We start from the raw sequence: 20770 nt of genomic DNA on the forward strand, positions 1-20770 counted from the left end.
AAGGCAGGCAGAGAATTTCCTGCTAGCACCTTCTCTGTGCCTGGGAAGCAGAAGTGTTCACATTCTTTCGCAGAGTCGCTTTTGTGCAGAAAACCATAACACTTGTTCAGAACGAAAGAAAGCACAGAGCCCCAGATTTGCTGTTGTCTTGGAGAGCTTGCAGAGCACTGGGGAAAGGCAGGCAGGGAATTCCCTGCTAGCACCTTCTCTGTGTCTGGGAAGCAGAAGTGTTCACATTGCTTCGCAGAATCGCTTTTGTGCAGAAAACACTAACACCTGTTCAGAACGAAAGAAAGCACAGAGCCCCAGATTTTATGTTGTTCTGGAGAGCTTGCAGAGCACTGGGGAAAGGCAGGCAGAGAATTCCCTGCTAGCACCTTCTCTGTGCCTGGGAAGCAGAAGTGTTCACATTGCTTCGCAGAATCGCTTTTGTGCAGAAAACAGTAACACTTGTTCAGAACAAAAGAAAGAACAGAGCCCCAGATTTGCTGTTGTCCTGGAGAGCTTGCAGAGCAGTGGGGAAAGGCAGGCAGAGAATTCCCTGCTAGCACCTTCTCTGTGCCTGGGAAGCAGAAGTGTTCACATTGCTTCGCAGAATCGCTTTTCTGCAGAAAACACTAACACTTGTTCAGAACGAAAGAAAGCACAGAGCCCCAGATTTTATGTTGTCCTGGAGAGCTTGCAGAGCACTGGGGAAAGGCAGGCAGAGAATTCCCTGCTAGCACCTTCTCTGGGCCTGGGAAGCAGAAGTGTTCACATTGCTTCGCAGAATCGCTTTTGTGCAGAAACAGTAACACTTGTTCAGAACAAAAGAAAGAACAGAGACGCAGATTTGCTGTTGTCCTGGAGAGCTTGCAGAGCACTGGGGAAAGGCAGGCAGAGAATTCCCTGCTAGCAACTTCTCTGTGTCTGGGAAGCAGAAGTGATCACATTGCTTCGCAGAATCGCTTTTGTGCAGAAAACAGTAACACTTGTTCAGAACGAAAGAAAGCACAGAGCCCCAGATTTGCTGTTGTCCTGGAGAGCTTGCAGAGCACTGGGGAAAGGCAGGCAGAGAATTCCCTGCTAGCACCTTCTCTGTGCCTGGGAAGCAGAAGTGTTCACATTGCTTCGCAGAATCGCTTTTGTGCAGAAAACACTAACACTTGTTCAGAACAAAATAAAGCACCGAGCCCCAGATTTGAAGTTGCCGTCGAGAGCTTGCAGAGCACTGGGGAAAGGCAGGCAGAGAATTCCCTGCTAGCACCTTCTCTGTGTCTGGGAAGCAGAAGTGTTCACATTGCTTCGCAGAAACTCTTTTCTGTAGAAAACACTAACACTTGTTCAGAACGAAAGAAAGCACAGAGCCCCAGATTTGCTGTTGTCCTGGAGAGCTTGCAGAGCACTGGGGAAAGGCAGGCAGAGAATTCCCTACTAGCACCTTCTCTGTGCCTGGGAAGCAGAAGTGTTCACATTGCTTCGCAGAATCGCTTTTCTGTAGAAAACACTAACACTTGTTCAGAACGAAAGAAAGCACAGAGCCCCAGATTTGCTGTTGTCCTGGAGAGCTTGCAGAGCACTGGGGAAAGGCAGGCAGAGAATTCCCTGCTAGCACCTTCTCTGTGCCTGGGAAGCAGAAGTGTTCCCATTGCTTCGCAGAATCGCTTTTGTGCAAAAAACACTAAAACTTTTTCAGAACGAAAGAAAGCACAGAGCCCCACATTTTATGTTGTCCTGGAGAGCTTGCAGAGCACTGGGGAAAGGCAGGCAGAGAATTCCCTGCTAGCACCTTCTCTGTGCCTGGGAAGCAGAAGTGTTCACATTGCTTCGCAAAATCGCTTTTCTGCAGAAAACACTAACACTTGTTCAGAACGAAAGAAAGCACAGAGCCCAAGATTTGCTGTTGTCTTGGAGAGCTTGCAGAGCACTGGGGAAAGGCAGGCAGAGAATTCCCTGCTAGCACCTTCTCTGTGTCTGGGAAGCAGAAGTGTTCACATTGCTTCGCAGAATCGCTTTTCTGTAGAAAACACTAACACTTGTTCAGAACAAAATATAGCACAGAGCCCCAGATTTGCTGTTGTCCTGGAGAGCTTGCAGAGCAGTGGGGAAAGGCAGGCAGAGAATTCCCTGCTAGCACCTTCTCTGTGTCTGCACAGCAGAAGTGTTCACATTGCTTCGCAGAATCGCTTTCCTGCAGAAAACACTAACACTTGTTCAGAACGAAAGAAAGCACAGAGCCCCAGATTTTCTGTTGTCCTGGAGAGCTTGCAGAGCACTGGGGAAAGGCAGGCAGAGAATTCCCTGCTAGCACCTTCTCTGGGCCTGGGAAGCAGAAGTGTTCACATTGCTTCGCAGAATCGCTTTTGTGCAGAAAACAGTAACACTTGTTCAGAATGAAAGAAAGCACAGAGCCCCAGATTTGATGTTGTCCTGGAGAGCTTGCAGAGCACTGGGGAAAGGCAGGCAGAGAATTCCCTGCTAGCACCTTCTCTGTGCCTGCGAAGCAGAAGTGTTCACATTGCTTCGCAGAATCGCTTTTCTGCAGAAAACACTAACACTTGTTCAGAACGAAAGAAAGCACAGAGCCCCAGATTTTCTGTTGCCCTGGAGAGCATGCAGAGCACTGGGGAAAGGCAGGCAGGGAATTCCCTGCTAGCACCTTCTCTGTGCCTGGGAAGCAGAAGTGTTCACATTGCTTCGCAGAATCGCTTTTGTGCAGAAAACACTAACACCTGTTCAGAACGAAAGAAAGCACAGAGCCCCAGATTTTCTGTTCTCCTGGAGAGCTTGCAGAGCACTGGGGAAAGGCAGGCAGAGAATTCCCTGCTAGCACCTTCTCTGTGCCTGGGAAGCAGAAGTGTTCACATTGCTTCGCAGAATCGCTTTTGTGCAGAAAACACTAACACTTGTTCAGAACAAAATAAAGCACAGAGCCCCAGATTTGATGTTGTCCTGGAGAGCTTGCAGAGCACTGGGGAAAGGCAGGCAGAGAATTCCCTGCTAGCACCTTCTCTGTGCCTGGGAAGCAGAAGTGTTCACATTGCTTCGCAGAATCGCTTTTGTGCAGAAAACACTAACACTTGTTCAGAACAAAAGAAAGCACAGAGCCCCAGATTTTCTGTTGTCCTGGAGAGCTTGCAGAGCACTGGGGAAAGGCAGGCAGAGAATTCCCTGCTAGCACCTTCTCTGGGCCTGGGAAGCAGAAGTGTTCACATTGCTTTGCAGAATCGCTTTTGTGCAGAAAACAGTAACACTTGTTCAGAATGAAAGAAAGCACAGAGCCCCAGATTTGATGTTGTCCTGGAGAGCTTGCAGAGCACTGGGGAAAGGCAGGCAGAGAATTCCCTGCTAGCACCTTCTCTGTGCCTGCGAAGCAGAAGTGTTCACATTGCTTCGCAGAATCGCTTTTCTGCAGAAAACACTAACACTTGTTCAGAACGAAAGAAAGCACAGAGCCCCAGATTTTATGTTGTCCTGGAGAGCTTGCAGAGCACTGGGGAAAGGCAGGCAGAGAATTTCCTGCTAGCACCTTCTCTGTGCCTGGGAATCAGAAGTGTTCACATTCTTTCGCAGAGTCTATTTTGTGCAGAAAACCATAACACTTGTTCAGAACGAAAGAAAGCACAGAGCCCCAGATTTGCTGTTGTCTTGGAGAGCTTGCAGAGCACTGGGGAAAGGCAGGCAGGGAATTCCCTGCTAGCACCTTCTCTGTGTCTGGGAAGCAGAAGTGTTCACATTGCTTCGCAGAATCGCTTTTGTGCAGAAAACACTAACACCTGTTCAGAACGAAAGAAAGCACAGAGCCCCAGATTTTATGTTGTTCTGGAGAGCTTGCAGAGCACTGGGGAAAGGCAGGCAGAGAATTCCCTGCTAGCACCTTCTCTGTGCCTGGGAAGCAGAAGTGTTCACATTGCTTCGCAGAATCGCTTTTGTGCAGAAAACAGTAACACTTGTTCAGAACAAAAGAAAGAACAGAGCCCCAGATTTGCTGTTGTCCTGGAGAGCTTGCAGAGCAGTGGGGAAAGGCAGGCAGAGAATTCCCTGCTAGCACCTTCTCTGTGCCTGGGAAGCAGAAGTGTTCACATTGCTTCGCAGAATCGCTTTTGTGCAAAAAACACTAAAACTTTTTCAGAACGAAAGAAAGCACAGAGCCCCACATTTTATGTTGTCCTGGAGAGCTTGCAGAGCACTGGGGAAAGGCAGGCAGAGAATTCCCTGCTAGCACCTTCTCTGTGCCTGGGAAGCAGAAGTGTTCACATTGCTTCGCAAAATCGCTTTTCTGCAGAAAACACTAACACTTGTTCAGAACGAAAGAAAGCACAGAGCCCAAGATTTGCTGTTGTCTTGGAGAGCTTGCAGAGCACTGGGGAAAGGCAGGCAGAGAATTCCCTGCTAGCACCTTCTCTGTGTCTGGGAAGCAGAAGTGTTCACATTGCTTCGCAGAATCGCTTTTCTGTAGAAAACACTAACACTTGTTCAGAACAAAATATAGCACAGAGCCCCAGATTTGCTGTTGTCCTGGAGAGCTTGCAGAGCAGTGGGGAAAGGCAGGCAGAGAATTCCCTGCTAGCACCTTCTCTGTGTCTGCACAGCAGAAGTGTTCACATTGCTTCGCAGAATCGCTTTCCTGCAGAAAACACTAACACTTGTTCAGAACGAAAGAAAGCACAGAGCCCCAGATTTTCTGTTGTCCTGGAGAGCTTGCAGAGCACTGGGGAAAGGCAGGCAGAGAATTCCCTGCTAGCACCTTCTCTGGGCCTGGGAAGCAGAAGTGTTCACATTGCTTCGCAGAATCGCTTTTGTGCAGAAAACAGTAACACTTGTTCAGAATGAAAGAAAGCACAGAGCCCCAGATTTGATGTTGTCCTGGAGAGCTTGCAGAGCACTGGGGAAAGGCAGGCAGAGAATTCCCTGCTAGCACCTTCTCTGTGCCTGCGAAGCAGAAGTGTTCACATTGCTTCGCAGAATCGCTTTTCTGCAGAAAACACTAACACTTGTTCAGAACGAAAGAAAGCACAGAGCCCCAGATTTTCTGTTGCCCTGGAGAGCATGCAGAGCACTGGGGAAAGGCAGGCAGGGAATTCCCTGCTAGCACCTTCTCTGTGCCTGGGAAGCAGAAGTGTTCACATTGCTTCGCAGAATCGCTTTTGTGCAGAAAACACTAACACCTGTTCAGAACGAAAGAAAGCACAGAGCCCCAGATTTTCTGTTCTCCTGGAGAGCTTGCAGAGCACTGGGGAAAGGCAGGCAGAGAATTCCCTGCTAGCACCTTCTCTGTGCCTGGGAAGCAGAAGTGTTCACATTGCTTCGCAGAATCGCTTTTGTGCAGAAAACACTAACACTTGTTCAGAACAAAATAAAGCACAGAGCCCCAGATTTGATGTTGTCCTGGAGAGCTTGCAGAGCACTGGGGAAAGGCAGGCAGAGAATTCCCTGCTAGCACCTTCTCTGTGCCTGGGAAGCAGAAGTGTTCACATTGCTTCGCAGAATCGCTTTTGTGCAGAAAACACTAACACTTGTTCAGAACAAAAGAAAGCACAGAGCCCCAGATTTTCTGTTGTCCTGGAGAGCTTGCAGAGCACTGGGGAAAGGCAGGCAGAGAATTCCCTGCTAGCACCTTCTCTGGGCCTGGGAAGCAGAAGTGTTCACATTGCTTTGCAGAATCGCTTTTGTGCAGAAAACAGTAACACTTGTTCAGAATGAAAGAAAGCACAGAGCCCCAGATTTGATGTTGTCCTGGAGAGCTTGCAGAGCACTGGGGAAAGGCAGGCAGAGAATTCCCTGCTAGCACCTTCTCTGTGCCTGCGAAGCAGAAGTGTTCACATTGCTTCGCAGAATCGCTTTTCTGCAGAAAACACTAACACTTGTTCAGAACGAAAGAAAGCACAGAGCCCCAGATTTTATGTTGTCCTGGAGAGCTTGCAGAGCACTGGGGAAAGGCAGGCAGAGAATTTCCTGCTAGCACCTTCTCTGTGCCTGGGAAGCAGAAGTGTTCACATTCTTTCGCAGAGTCTATTTTGTGCAGAAAACCATAACACTTGTTCAGAACGAAAGAAAGCACAGAGCCCCAGATTTGCTGTTGTCTTGGAGAGCTTGCAGAGCACTGGGGAAAGGCAGGCAGGGAATTCCCTGCTAGCACCTTCTCTGTGTCTGGGAAGCAGAAGTGTTCACATTGCTTCGCAGAATCGCTTTTGTGCAGAAAACACTAACACCTGTTCAGAACGAAAGAAAGCACAGAGCCCCAGATTTTATGTTGTTCTGGAGAGCTTGCAGAGCACTGGGGAAAGGCAGGCAGAGAATTCCCTGCTAGCACCTTCTCTGTGCCTGGGAAGCAGAAGTGTTCACATTGCTTCGCAGAATCGCTTTTGTGCAGAAAACAGTAACACTTGTTCAGAACAAAAGAAAGAACAGAGCCCCAGATTTGCTGTTGTCCTGGAGAGCTTGCAGAGCAGTGGGGAAAGGCAGGCAGAGAATTCCCTGCTAGCACCTTCTCTGTGCCTGGGAAGCAGAAGTGTTCACATTGCTTCGCAGAATCGCTTTTCTGCAGAAAACACTAACACTTGTTCAGAACGAAAGAAAGCACAGAGCCCCAGATTTTCTGTTGCCCTGGAGAGCATGCAGAGCACTGGGGAAAGGCAGGCAGGGAATTCCCTGCTAGCACCTTCTCTGTGCCTGGGAAGCAGAAGTGTTCACATTGCTTCGCAGAATCGCTTTTGTGGAGAAAACACTAACACCTGTTCAGAACGAAAGAAAGCACAGAGCCCCAGATTTTCTGTTCTCCTGGAGAGCTTGCAGAGCACTGGGGAAAGGCAGGCAGAGAATTCCCTGCTAGCACCTTCTCTGTGCCTGGGAAGCAGAAGTGTTCACATTGCTTCGCAGAATCGCTTTTGTGCAGAAAACACTAACACTTGTTCAGAACAAAATAAAGCACAGAGCCCCAGATTCTATGTTGTCCTGGAGAGCTTGCAGAGCACTGGGGAAAGGCAGGCAGAGAATTCCCTGCTAGCACCTTCTCTGTGCCTGGGAAGCAGAAGTGTTCACATTGCTTCGCAGAATCGCTTTTGTGCAGAAAACACTAACACTTGTTCAGAACAAAAGAAAGCACAGAGCCCCAGATTTGCTGTTGTCCTGGAGAGCTTGCAGAGCACTGGGGAAAGGCAGGCAGAGAATTCCCTGCTAGCACCTTCTCTGTGCCTGGGAAGCAGAAGTGTTCACATTGCTTCGCAGAATCGCTTTTGTGCAGAAACAGTAACACTTGTTCAGAACAAAAGAAAGAACAGAGACGCAGATTTGATGTTGTCCTGGAGAGCTTGCAGAGCAGTGGGGAAAGGCAGGCAGAGAATTCCCTGCTAGCACCTTCTCTGTGCCTGGGAAGCAGAAGTGTTCACATTGCTTCGCAGAATCGCTTTTCTGCAGAAAACACTAACACTTGTTCAGAACGAAAGAAAGCACAGAGCCCCAGATTTGCTGTTGTCCTGGAGAGCTTGCAGAGCACTGGGGAAAGGCAGGCAGAGAATTCCCTGCTAGCACCTTCTCTGTGCCTGGGAAGCAGAAGTGTTCACATTGCTTCGCAGAATCGCTTTTGTGCAGAAAACACTAACACTTGTTCAGAATGAAAGAAAGCACAGAGCCCCAGATTTGCTGTTGCCCTGGAGAGCTTGCAGAGCACTGGGGAAAGGCAGGCAGAGAATTCCCTGCTAGCACCTTCTCTGTGCCTGCGAAGCAGAAGTGTTCACATTGCTTCGCAGAATCGCTTTTCTGCAGAAAACACTAACACTTGTTCAGAACGAAAGAAAGCACAGAGCCCCAGATTTTCTGTTGTCCTGGAGAGCTTGCAGAGCACTGGGGAAAGGCAGGCAGAGAATTCCCTGCTAGCACCTTCTCTGGGCCTGGGAAGCAGAAGTGTTCACATTGCTTCGCAGAATCGCTTTTGTGCAGAAAACACTAACACTTGTTCAGAACGAAAGAAAGCACAGAGCCCCAGATTTGCTGTTGTCTTGGAGAGCTTGCAGAGCACTGGGGAAAGGCAGGCAGAGAATTCCCTGCTAGCACCTTCTCTGTGTCTGGGAAGCAGAAGTGTTCACATTGCTTCGCAGAATCGCTTTTCTGTAGAAAACACTAACACTTGTTCAGAACAAAATATAGCACAGAGCCCCAGATTTGCTGTTGTCCTGGAGAGCTTGCAGAGCAGTGGGGAAAGGCAGGCAGAGAATTCCCTGCTAGCACCTTCTCTGTGTCTGCACAGCAGAAGTGTTCACATTGCTTCGCAGAATCGCTTTCCTGCAGAAAACACTAACACTTGTTCAGAACGAAAGAAAGCACAGAGCCCCAGATTTTCTGTTGTCCTGGAGAGCTTGCAGAGCACTGGGGAAAGGCAGGCAGAGAATTCCCTGCTAGCACCTTCTCTGGGCCTGGGAAGCAGAAGTGTTCACATTGCTTCGCAGAATCGCTTTTGTGCAGAAAACAGTAACACTTGTTCAGAATGAAAGAAAGCACAGAGCCCCAGATTTGATGTTGTCCTGGAGAGCTTGCAGAGCACTGGGGAAAGGCAGGCAGAGAATTCCCTGCTAGCACCTTCTCTGTGCCTGCGAAGCAGAAGTGTTCACATTGCTTCGCAGAATCGCTTTTCTGCAGAAAACAGTAACACTTGTTCAGAAGGAAAGAAAGCACAGAGCCCCAGATTTTATGTTGTCCTGGAGAGCTTGCAGAGCACTGGGGAAAGGCAGGCAGAGAATTTCCTGCTAGCACCTTCTCTGTGCCTGGGAAGCAGAAGTGTTCACATTCTTTCGCAGAGTCGCTTTTGTGCAGAAAACCATAACACTTGTTCAGAACGAAAGAAAGCACAGAGCCCCAGATTTGCTGTTGTCTTGGAGAGCTTGCAGAGCACTGGGGAAAGGCAGGCAGGGAATTCCCTGCTAGCACCTTCTCTGTGTCTGGGAAGCAGAAGTGTTCACATTGCTTCGCAGAATCGCTTTTGTGCAGAAAACAGTAACACCTGTTCAGAACGAAAGAAAGCACAGAGCCCCAGATTTTATGTTGTTCTGGAGAGCTTGCAGAGCACTGGGGAAAGGCAGGCAGAGAATTCCCTGCTAGCACCTTCTCTGTGCCTGGGAAGCAGAAGTGTTCACATTGCTTCGCAGAATCGCTTTTGTGCAGAAAACAGTAACACTTGTTCAGAACAAAAGAAAGAACAGAGCCCCAGATTTGCTGTTGTCCTGGAGAGCTTGCAGAGCAGTGGGGAAAGGCAGGCAGAGAATTCCCTGCTAGCACCTTCTCTGTGCCTGGGAAGCAGAAGTGTTCACATTGCTTCGCAGAATCGCTTTTCTGCAGAAAACACTAACACTTGTTCAGAACGAAAGAAAGCACAGAGCCCCAGATTTTCTGTTCTCCTGGAGAGCTTGCAGAGCACTGGGGAAAGGCAGGCAGAGAATTCCCTGCTAGCACCTTCTCTGTGCCTGGGAAGCAGAAGTGTTCACATTGCTTCGCAGAATCGCTTTTGTGCAGAAAACACTAACACCTGTTCAGAACGAAAGAAAGCACAGAGCCCCAGATTCTATGTTGTCCTGGAGAGCTTGCAGAGCACTGGGGAAAGGCAGGCAGAGAATTCCCTGCTAGCACCTTCTCTGTGCCTGGGAAGCAGAAGTGTTCACATTGCTTCGCAGAATCGCTTTTGTGCAGAAAACAGTAACACTTGTTCAGAACAAAATAAAGAACAGAGCCCCAGATTTGCTGTTGTCCTGGAGAGCTTGCAGAGCACTGGGGAAAGGCAGGCAGAGAATTCCCTGCTAGCACCTTCTCTGTGCCTGGGAAGCAGAAGTGTTCACATTGCTTCGCAGAATCGCTTTTGTGCAGAAAACACTAACACTTGTTCAGAACAAAATAAAGCACAGAGCCCCAGATTCTATGTTGTCCTGGAGAGCTTGCAGAGCACTGGGGAAAGGCAGGCAGAGAATTCCCTGCTAGCACCTTCTCTGTGCCTGGGAAGCAGAAGTGTTCACATTGCTTCGCAGAATCGCTTTTGTGCAGAAAACACTAACACTTGTTCAGAACAAAAGAAAGAACAGAGACGCAGATTTGATGTTGTCCTGGAGAGCTTGCAGAGCACTGGGGAAAGGCAGGCAGAGAATTCCCTGCTAGCAACTTCTCTGTGTCTGGGAAGCAGAAGTGTTCACATTGCTTCGCAGAATCGCTTTTCTGCAGAATAACACTAACATTTGTTCAGAACGAAAGAAAGCACAGAGCCCCAGATTTTATGTTGTCCTGGAGAGCTTGCAGAGCACTGGGGAAAGGCAGGCAGAGAATTCCCTGCTAGCACCTTCTCTGTGCCTGGGAAGCAGAAGTGTTCACATTGCTTCGCAGAATCGCTTTTGTGCAGAAAACACTAACACTTGTTCAGAATGAAAGAAAGCACAGAGCCCCAGATTTGCTGTTGCCCTGGAGAGCTTGCAGAGCACTGGGGAAAGGCAGGCAGAGAATTCCCTGCTAGCACCTTCTCTGTGCCTGCGAAGCAGAAGTGTTCACATTGCTTCGCAGAATCGCTTTTCTGCAGAAAACACTAACACTTGTTCAGAACGAAAGAAAGCACAGAGCCCCAGATTTTATGTTGTCCTGGAGAGCTTGCAGAGCACTGGGGAAAGGCAGGCAGAGAATTCCCTGCTAGCACCTTCTCTGTGCCTGGGAAGCAGAAGTGTTCACATTGCTTTGCAGAATCGCTTTTGTGCAGAAAACACTAACACTTGTTCAGAATGAAAGAAAGCACAGAGCCCCAGATTTGCTGTTGCCCTGGAGAGCTTGCAGAGCACTGGGGAAAGGCAGGCAGAGAATTCCCTGCTAGCACCTTCTCTGTGTCTGGGAAGCAGAAGTGTTCACATTGCTTCGCAGAATCGCTTTTCTGCAGAAAACACTAACACTTGTTCAGAACGAAAGAAAGCACAGAGCCCCAGATTTTCTGTTGTCCTGGAGAGCTTGCAGAGCACTGGGGAAAGGCAGGCAGAGAATTCCCTGCTAGCACCTTCTCTGTGCCTGGGAAGCAGAAGTGTTCACATTGCTTCGCAGAATCGCTTTTGTGCAGAAAACACTAACACTTGTTCAGAATGAAAGAAAGCACAGAGCCCCAGATTTGCTGTTGCCCTGGAGAGCTTGCAGAGCACTGGGGAAAGGCAGGCAGAGAATTCCCTGCTAGCACCTTCTCTGTGTCTGGGAAGCAGAAGTGTTCACATTGCTTCGCAGAATCGCTTTTCTGCAGAAAACACTAACACTTGTTCAGAACGAAAGAAAGCACAGAGCCCCAGATATGCTGTTGTCCTGGAGAGCTTGCAGAGCACTGGGGAAAGGCAGGCAGAGAATTCCCTGCTAGCACCTTCTCTGTGCCTGGGAAGCAGAAGTGTTCACATTGCTTCGCAGAATCGCTTTTGTGCAGAAAACACTAACACTTGTTCAGAACAAAATAAAGCACAGAGCCCCAGATTTGATGTTGTCCTGGAGAGCTTGCAGAGCACTGGGGAAAGGCAGGCAGAGAATTCCCTGCTAGCACCTTCTCTGTGTCTGGGAAGCAGAAGTGTTCACATTGCTTCGCAGAATCGCTTTTGTGCAGAAAACACTAACACTTGTTCAGAACAAAAGAAAGCACAGAGCCCCAGATTTTCTGTTGCCCTGGAGAGCATGCAGAGCACTGGGGAAAGGCAGGCAGGGAATTCCCTGCTAGCACCTTCTCTGTGCCTGCGAAGCAGAAGTGTTCACATTGCTTCGCAGAATCGCTTTTGTGCAGAAAACACTAACACCTGTTCAGAACGAAAGAAAGCACAGAGCCCCAGATTTTCTGTTCTCCTGGAGAGCTTGCAGAGCACTGGGGAAAGGCAGGCAGAGAATTCCCTGCTAGCACCTTCTCTGTGCCTGGGAAGCAGAAGTGTTCACATTGCTTCGCAGAATCGCTTTTGTGCAGAAAACAGTAACACTTGTTCAGAACAAAAGAAAGTACAGAGCCCCAGATTTGCTGTTGTCCTGGAGAGCTTGCAGAGCACTGGGGAAAGGCAGGCAGAGAAGTCCCTGCTAGCACCTTCTCTGTGCCTGGGAAGCAGAAGTGTTCACATTGCTTCGCAGAATCGCTTTTGTGCAGAAAACACTAACACTTGTTCAGAACAAAATAAAGCACAGAGCCCCAGATTTGATGTTGTCCTGGAGAGCTTGCAGAGCACTGGGGAAAGGCAGGCAGAGAATTCCCTGCTAGCACCTTCTCTGTGCCTGGGAAGCAGAAGTGTTCACATTGCTTCGCAGAATCGCTTTTGTGCAGAAACAGTAACACTTGTTCAGAACAAAAGAAAGAACAGAGACGCAGATTTGATGTTGTCCTGGAGAGCTTGCAGAGCACTGGGGAAAGGCAGGCAGAGAATTCCCTGCTAGCAACTTCTCTGTGTCTGGGAAGCAGAAGTGTTCACATTGCTTCGCAGAATCGCTTTTCTGCAGAAAACACTAACACTTGTTCAGAACGAAAGAAAGCACAGAGCCCCAGATTTTCTGTTGTCCTGGAGAGCTTGCAGAGCACTGGGGAAAGGCAGGCAGAGAATTCCCTGCTAGCACCTTCTCTGTGCCTGGGAAGCAGAAGTGTTCACATTGCTTCGCAGAATTGCTTTTGTGCAGAAAACACTAACACCTGTTCAGAACGAAATAAAGCACAGAGCCCCAGATTTGCTGTTGTCCTGGAGAGCTTGCAGAGCACTGGGGAAAGGCAGGCAGAGAATTCCCTGCTAGCACCTTCTCTGTGCCTGCGAAGCAGAAGTGTTCACATTGCTTCGCAGAATCGCTTTTCTGCAGAAAACACTAACACTTGTTCAGAACGAAAGAAAGCACAGAGCCCCAGATTTGCTGTTGCCCTGGAGAGCTTGCAGAGCACTGGGGAAAGGCAGGCAGAGAATTCCCTGCTAGCACCTTCTCTGTGCCTGGGAAGCAGAAGTGTTCACATTGCTTTGCAGAATCGCTTTTGTGCAGAAAACACTAACACTTGTTCAGAATGAAAGAAAGCACAGAGCCCCAGATTTGCTGTTGCCCTGGAGAGCTTGCAGAGCACTGGGGAAAGGCAGGCAGAGAATTCCCTGCTAGCACCTTCTCTGTGTCTGGGAAGCAGAAGTGTTCACATTGCTTCGCAGAATCGCTTTTCTGCAGAAAACACTAACACTTGTTCAGAACGAAAGAAAGCACAGAGCCCCAGATTTTCTGTTGTCCTGGAGAGCTTGCAGAGCACTGGGGAAAGGCAGGCAGAGAATTCCCTGCTAGCACCTTCTCTGTGCCTGGGAAGCAGAAGTGTTCACATTGCTTCGCAGAATCGCTTTTGTGCAGAAAACACTAACACTTGTTCAGAATGAAAGAAAGCACAGAGCCCCAGATTTGCTGTTGCCCTGGAGAGCTTGCAGAGCACTGGGGAAAGGCAGGCAGAGAATTCCCTGCTAGCACCTTCTCTGTGTCTGGGAAGCAGAAGTGTTCACATTGCTTCGCAGAATCGCTTTTCTGCAGAAAACACTAACACTTGTTCAGAACGAAAGAAAGCACAGAGCCCCAGATTTTCTGTTGTCCTGGAGAGCTTGCAGAGCACTGGGGAAAGGCAGGCAGAGAATTCCCTGCTAGCACCTTCTCTGTGCCTGGGAAGCAGAAGTGTTCACATTGCTTCGCAGAATCGCTTTTGTGCAGAAAACACTAACACTTGTTCAGAACAAAAGAAAGAACAGAGCCCCAGATATGCTGTTGTCCTGGAGAGCTTGCAGAGCACTGGGGAAAGGCAGGCAGAGAATTCCCTGCTAGCACCTTCTCTGTGCCTGGGAAGCAGAAGTGTTCACATTGCTTCGCAGAATCGCTTTTGTGCAGAAAACACTAACACTTGTTCAGAACAAAATAAAGCACAGAGCCCCAGATTTGATGTTGTCCTGGAGAGCTTGCAGAGCACTGGGGAAAGGCAGGCAGAGAATTCCCTGCTAGCACCTTCTCTGTGCCTGCGAAGCAGAAGTGTTCACATTGCTTCGCAGAATCGCTTTTCTGCAGAAAACACTAACACTTGTTCAGAACGAAAGAAAGCACAGAGCCCCAGATTTTATGTTGTCCTGGAGAGCTTGCAGAGCACTGGGGAAAGGCAGGCAGAGAATTCCCTGCTAGCACCTTCTCTGTGCCTGGGAAGCAGAAGTGTTCACATTGCTTTGCAGAATCGCTTTTGTGCAGAAAACACTAACACTTGTTCAGAATGAAAGAAAGCACAGAGCCCCAGATTTGCTGTTGCCCTGGAGAGCTTGCAGAGCACTGGGGAAAGGCAGGCAGAGAATTCCCTGCTAGCACCTTCTCTGTGCCTGCGAAGCAGAAGTGTTCACATTGCTTCGCAGAATCGCTTTTCTGCAGAAAACACTAACACTTGTTCAGAACGAAAGAAAGCACAGAGCCCCAGATTTTATGTTGTCCTGGAGAGCTTGCAGAGCACTGGGGAAAGGCAGGCAGAGAATTCCCTGCTAGCACCTTCTCTGTGCCTGGGAAGCAGAAGTGTTCACATTGCTTCGCAGAATCGCTTTTGTGCAGAAAACACTAACACTTGTTCAGAACAAAAGAAAGAACAGAGACGCAGATTTGATGTTGTCCTGGAGAGCTTGCAGAGCACTGGGGAAAGGCAGGCAGAGAATTCCCTGCTAGCAACTTCTCTGTGTCTGGGAAGCAGAAGTGTTCACATTGCTTCGCAGAATCGCTTTTCTGCAGAATAACACTAACATTTGTTCAGAACGAAAGAAAGCACAGAGCCCCAGATTTTATGTTGTCCTGGAGAGCTTGCAGAGCACTGGGGAAAGGCAGGCAGAGAATTCCCTGCTAGCACCTTCTCTGTGCCTGGGAAGCAGAAGTGTTCACATTGCTTCGCAGAATCGCTTTTGTGCAGAAAACACTAACACTTGTTCAGAATGAAAGAAAGCACAGAGCCCCAGATTTGCTGTTGCCCTGGAGAGCTTGCAGAGCACTGGGGAAAGGCAGGCAGAGAATTCCCTGCTAGCACCTTCTCTGTGCCTGCGAAGCAGAAGTGTTCACATTGCTTCGCAGAATCGCTTTTCTGCAGAAAACACTAACACTTGTTCAGAACGAAAGAAAGCACAGAGCCCCAGATTTTATGTTGTCCTGGAGAGCTTGCAGAGCACTGGGGAAAGGCAGGCAGAGAATTCCCTGCTAGCACCTTCTCTGTGCCTGGGAAGCAGAAGTGTTCACATTGCTTTGCAGAATCGCTTTTGTGCAGAAAACACTAACACTTGTTCAGAATGAAAGAAAGCACAGAGCCCCAGATTTGCTGTTGCCCTGGAGAGCTTGCAGAGCACTGGGGAAAGGCAGGCAGAGAATTCCCTGCTAGCACCTTCTCTGTGTCTGGGAAGCAGAAGTGTTCACATTGCTTCGCAGAATCGCTTTTCTGCAGAAAACACTAACACTTGTTCAGAACGAAAGAAAGCACAGAGCCCCAGATTTTCTGTTGTCCTGGAGAGCTTGCAGAGCACTGGGGAAAGGCAGGCAGAGAATTCCCTGCTAGCACCTTCTCTGTGCCTGGGAAGCAGAAGTGTTCACATTGCTTCGCAGAATCGCTTTTGTGCAGAAAACACTAACACTTGTTCAGAATGAAAGAAAGCACAGAGCCCCAGATTTGCTGTTGCCCTGGAGAGCTTGCAGAGCACTGGGGAAAGGCAGGCAGAGAATTCCCTGCTAGCACCTTCTCTGTGTCTGGGAAGCAGAAGTGTTCACATTGCTTCGCAGAATCGCTTTTCTGCAGAAAACACTAACACTTGTTCAGAACGAAAGAAAGCACAGAGCCCCAGATTTTCTGTTGTCCTGGAGAGCTTGCAGAGCACTGGGGAAAGGCAGGCAGAGAATTCCCTGCTAGCACCTTCTCTGTGCCTGGGAAGCAGAAGTGTTCACATTGCTTCGCAGAATCGCTTTTGTGCAGAAAACACTAACACTTGTTCAGAACAAAAGAAAGAACAGAGCCCCAGATATGCTGTTGTCCTGGAGAGCTTGCAGAGCACTGGGGAAAGGCAGGCAGAGAATTCCCTGCTAGCACCTTCTCTGTGCCTGGGAAGCAGAAGTGTTCACATTGCTTCGCAGAATCGCTTTTGTGCAGAAAACACTAACACTTGTTCAGAACAAAATAAAGCACAGAGCCCCAGATTTGATGTTGTCCTGGAGAGCTTGCAGAGCACTGGGGAAAGGCAGGCAGAGAATTCCCTGCTAGCACCTTCTCTGTGTCTGGGAAGCAGAAGTGTTCACATTGCTTCGCAGAATCGCTTTTGTGCAGAAAACACTAACACTTGTTCAGAACAAAAGAAAGCACAGAGCCCCAGATTTTCTGTTGCCCTGGAGAGCATGCAGAGCACTGGGGAAAGGCAGGCAGGGAATTCCCTGCTAGCACCTTCTCTGTGCCTGCGAAGCAGAAGTGTTCACATTGCTTCGCAGAATCGCTTTTGTGCAGAAAACACTAACACCTGTTCAGAACGAAAGAAAGCACAGAGCCCCAGATTTTCTGTTCTCCTGGAGAGCTTGCAGAGCACTGGGGAAAGGCAGGCAGAGAATTCCCTGCTAGCACCTTCTCTGTGCCTGGGAAGCAGAAGTGTTCACATTGCTTCGCAGAATCGCTTTTGTGCAGAAAACAGTAACACTTGTTCAGAACAAAAGAAAGTACAGAGCCCCAGATTTGCTGTTGTCCTGGAGAGCTTGCAGAGCACTGGGGAAAGGCAGGCAGAGAAGTCCCTGCTAGCACCTTCTCTGTGCCTGGGAAGCAGAAGTGTTCACATTGCTTCGCAGAATCGCTTTTGTGCAGAAAACACTAACACTTGTTCAGAACAAAATAAAGCACAGAGCCCCAGATTTGATGTTGTCCTGGAGAGCTTGCAGAGCACTGGGGAAAGGCAGGCAGAGAATTCCCTGCTAGCACCTTCTCTGTGCCTGGGAAGCAGAAGTGTTCACATTGCTTCGCAGAATCGCTTTTGTGCAGAAACAGTAACACTTGTTCAGAACAAAAGAAAGAACAGAGACGCAGATTTGATGTTGTCCTGGAGAGCTTGCAGAGCACTGGGGAAAGGCAGGCAGAGAATTCCCTGCTAGCAACTTCTCTGTGTCTGGGAAGCAGAAGTGTTCACATTGCTTCGCAGAATCGCTTTTCTGCAGAAAACACTAACACTTGTTCAGAACGAAAGAAAGCACAGAGCCCCAGATTTTCTGTTGTCCTGGAGAGCTTGCAGAGCACTGGGGAAAGGCAGGCAGAGAATTCCCTGCTAGCACCTTCTCTGTGCCTGGGAAGCAGAAGTGTTCACATTGCTTCGCAGAATTGCTTTTGTGCAGAAAACACTAACACCTGTTCAGAACGAAATAAAGCACAGAGCCCCAGATTTGCTGTTGTCCTGGAGAGCTTGCAGAGCACTGGGGAAAGGCAGGCAGAGAATTCCCTGCTAGCACCTTCTCTGTGCCTGGGAAGCAGAAGTGTTCACATTGCTTCGCAGAATCGCTTTTGTGCAGAAACAGTAACACTTGTTCAGAACAAAAGAAAGAACAGAGACGCAGATTTGCTGTTGTCCTGGAGAGCTTGCAGAGCACTGGGGAAAGGCAGGCAGAGAATTCCCTGCTAGCAACTTCTCTGTGTCTGGGAAGCAGAAGTGTTCACATTGCTTCGCAGAATCGCTTTTCTGCAGAAAACACTAACACTTGTTCAGAACGAAAGAAAGCACAGAGCCCCAGATTTTATGTTGTCCTGGAGAGCTTGCAGAGCACTGGGGAAAGGCAGGCAGAGAATTCCCTGCTAGCACCTTCTCTGGGCCTGGGAAGCAGAAGTGTTCACATTGCTTCGCAGAATCGCTTTTGTGCAGAAAACAGTAACACTTGTTCAGAATGAAAGAAAGCACAGAGCCCCAGATTTGATGTTGTCCTGGAGAGCTTGCAGAGCACTGGGGAAAGGCAGGCAGAGAATTCCCTGCTAGCACCTTCTCTGTGCCTGCGAAGCAGAAGTGTTCACATTGCTTCGCAGAATCGCTTTTCTGCAGAAAACAGTAACACTTGTTCAGAAGGAAAGAAAGCACAGAGCCCCAGATTTTATGTTGTCCTGGAGAGCTTGCAGAGCACTGGGGAAAGGCAGGCAGAGAATTTCCTGCTAGCACCTTCTCTGTGCCTGGGAAGCAGAAGTGTTCACATTCTTTCGCAGAGTCGCTTTTGTGCAGAAAACCATAACACTTGTTCAGAACAAAAGAAAGCACAGAGCCCCAGATTTGCTGTTGTCTTGGAGAGCTTGCAGAGCACTGGGGAAAGGCAGGCAGGGAATTCCCTGCTAGCACCTTCTCTGTGCCTGGGAAGCAGAAGTGTTCACATTGCTTCGCAGAATCGCTTTTGTGCAGAAACAGTAACACTTGTTCAGAACAAAAGAAAGAACAGAGACGCAGATTTGCTGTTGTCCTGGAGAGCTTGCAGAGCACTGGGGAAAGGCAGGCAGAGAATTCCCTGCTAGCAACTTCTCTGTGTCTGGGAAGCAGAAGTGTTCACATTGCTTCGCAGAATCGCTTTTGTGCAGAAAACACTAACACTTGTTCAGAACGAAAGAAAGCACAGAGCCCCAGATTTTCTGTTGTCCTGGAGAGCTTGCAGAGCACTGGGGAAAGGCAGGCAGAGAATTCCCTGCTAGCACCTTCTCTGTGCCTGGGAAGCAGAAGTGTTCACATTGCTTCGCAGAATCGCTTTTGTGCAGAAAACACTAACACTTGTTCAGAATGAAAGAAAGCACAGAGCCCCAGATTTGCTGTTGCCCTGGAGAGCTTGCAGAGCACTGGGGAAAGGCAGGCAGAGAATTCCCTGCTAGCACCTTCTCTGGGCCTGGGAAGCAGAAGTGTTCACATTGCTTCGCAGAATCGCTTTTGTGCAGAAAACAGTAACACTTGTTCAGAATGAAAGAAAGCACAGAGCCCCAGATTTGATGTTGTCCTGGAGAGCTTGCAGAGCACTGGGGAAAGGCAGGCAGAGAATTCCCTGCTAGCACCTTCTCTGTGCCTGCGAAGCAGAAGTGTTCACATTGCTTCGCAGAATCGCTTTTCTGCAGAAAACACTAACACTTGTTCAGAACGAAAGAAAGCACAGAGCCCCAGATTTGATGTTGTCCTGGAGAGCTTGCAGAGCACTGGGGAAAGGCAGGCAGAGAATTCCCTGCTAGCACCTTCTCTGTGCCTGGGAAGCAGAAGTGTTCACATTGCTTCGCAGAATTGCTTTTGTGCAGAAAACACTAACACCTGTTCAGAACGAAATAAAGCACAGAGCCCCAGATTTGCTGTTGTCCTGGAGAGCTTGCAGAGCACTGGGGAAAGGCAGGCAGAGAATTCCCTGCTAGCACCTTCTCTGTGCCTGGGAAGCAGAAGTGTTCACATTGCTTCGCAGAATCGCTTTTGTGCAGAAACAGTAACACTTGTTCAGAACAAAAGAAAGAACAGAGACGCAGATTTGCTGTTGTCCTGGAGAGCTTGCAGAGCACTGGGGAAAGGCAGGCAGGGAATTCCCTGCTAGCACCTTCTCTGTGTCTGGGAAGCAGAAGTGTTCACATTGCTTCGCAGAATCGCTTTTGTGCAGAAAACAGTAACACCTGTTCAGAACGAAAGAAAGCACAGAGCCCCAGATTTTATGTTGTTCTGGAGAGCTTGCAGAGCACTGGGGAAAGGCAGGCAGAGAATTCCCTGCTAGCACCTTCTCTGTGCCTGGGAAGCAGAAGTGTTCACATTGCTTCGCAGAATCGCTTTTGTGCAGAAAACAGTAACACTTGTTCAGAACAAAAGAAAGAACAGAGCCCCAGATTTGCTGTTGTCCTGGAGAGCTTGCAGAGCAGTGGGGAAAGGCAGGCAGAGAATTCCCTGCTAGCACCTTCTCTGTGCCTGGGAAGCAGAAGTGTTCACATTGCTTCGCAGAATCGCTTTTCTGCAGAAAACACTAACACTTGTTCAGAACGAAAGAAAGCACAGAGCCCCAGATTTTCTGTTCTCCTGGAGAGCTTGCAGAGCACTGGGGAAAGGCAGGCAGAGAATTCCCTGCTAGCACCTTCTCTGTGCCTGGGAAGCAGAAGTGTTCACATTGCTTCGCAGAATCGCTTTTGTGGAGAAAACACTAACACCTGTTCAGAACGAAAGAAAGCACAGAGCCCCAGATTTTCTGTTCTCCTGGAGAGCTTGCAGAGCACTGGGGAAAGGCAGGCAGAGAATTCCCTGCTAGCACCTTCTCTGTGCCTGGGAAGCAGAAGTGTTCACATTGCTTCGCAGAATCGCTTTTGTGCAGAAAACAGTAACACTTGTTCAGAACAAAATAAAGAACAGAGCCCCAGATTTGCTGTTGTCCTGGAGAGCTTGCAGAGCACTGGGGAAAGGCAGGCAGAGAATTCCCTGCTAGCACCTTCTCTGTGCCTGGGAAGCAGAAGTGTTCACATTGCTTCGCAGAATCGCTTTTGTGCAGAAAACACTAACACTTGTTCAGAACAAAATAAAGCACAGAGCCCCAGATTCTATGTTGTCCTGGAGAGCTTGCAGAGCACTGGGGAAAGGCAGGCAGAGAATTCCCTGCTAGCACCTTCTCTGTGCCTGGGAAGCAGAAGTGTTCACATTGCTTCGCAGAATCGCTTTTGTGCAGAAAACACTAACACTTGTTCAGAACAAAAGAAAGAACAGAGACGCAGATTTGATGTTGTCCTGGAGAGCTTGCAGAGCACTGGGGAAAGGCAGGCAGAGAATTCCCTGCTAGCAACTTCTCTGTGTCTGGGAAGCAGAAGTGTTCACATTGCTTC

This window comes from Strix aluco, chromosome 15 (assembly GCF_031877795.1).
Source record: "Strix aluco isolate bStrAlu1 chromosome 15, bStrAlu1.hap1, whole genome shotgun sequence".
Taxonomy (NCBI): domain Eukaryota; kingdom Metazoa; phylum Chordata; class Aves; order Strigiformes; family Strigidae; genus Strix; species Strix aluco.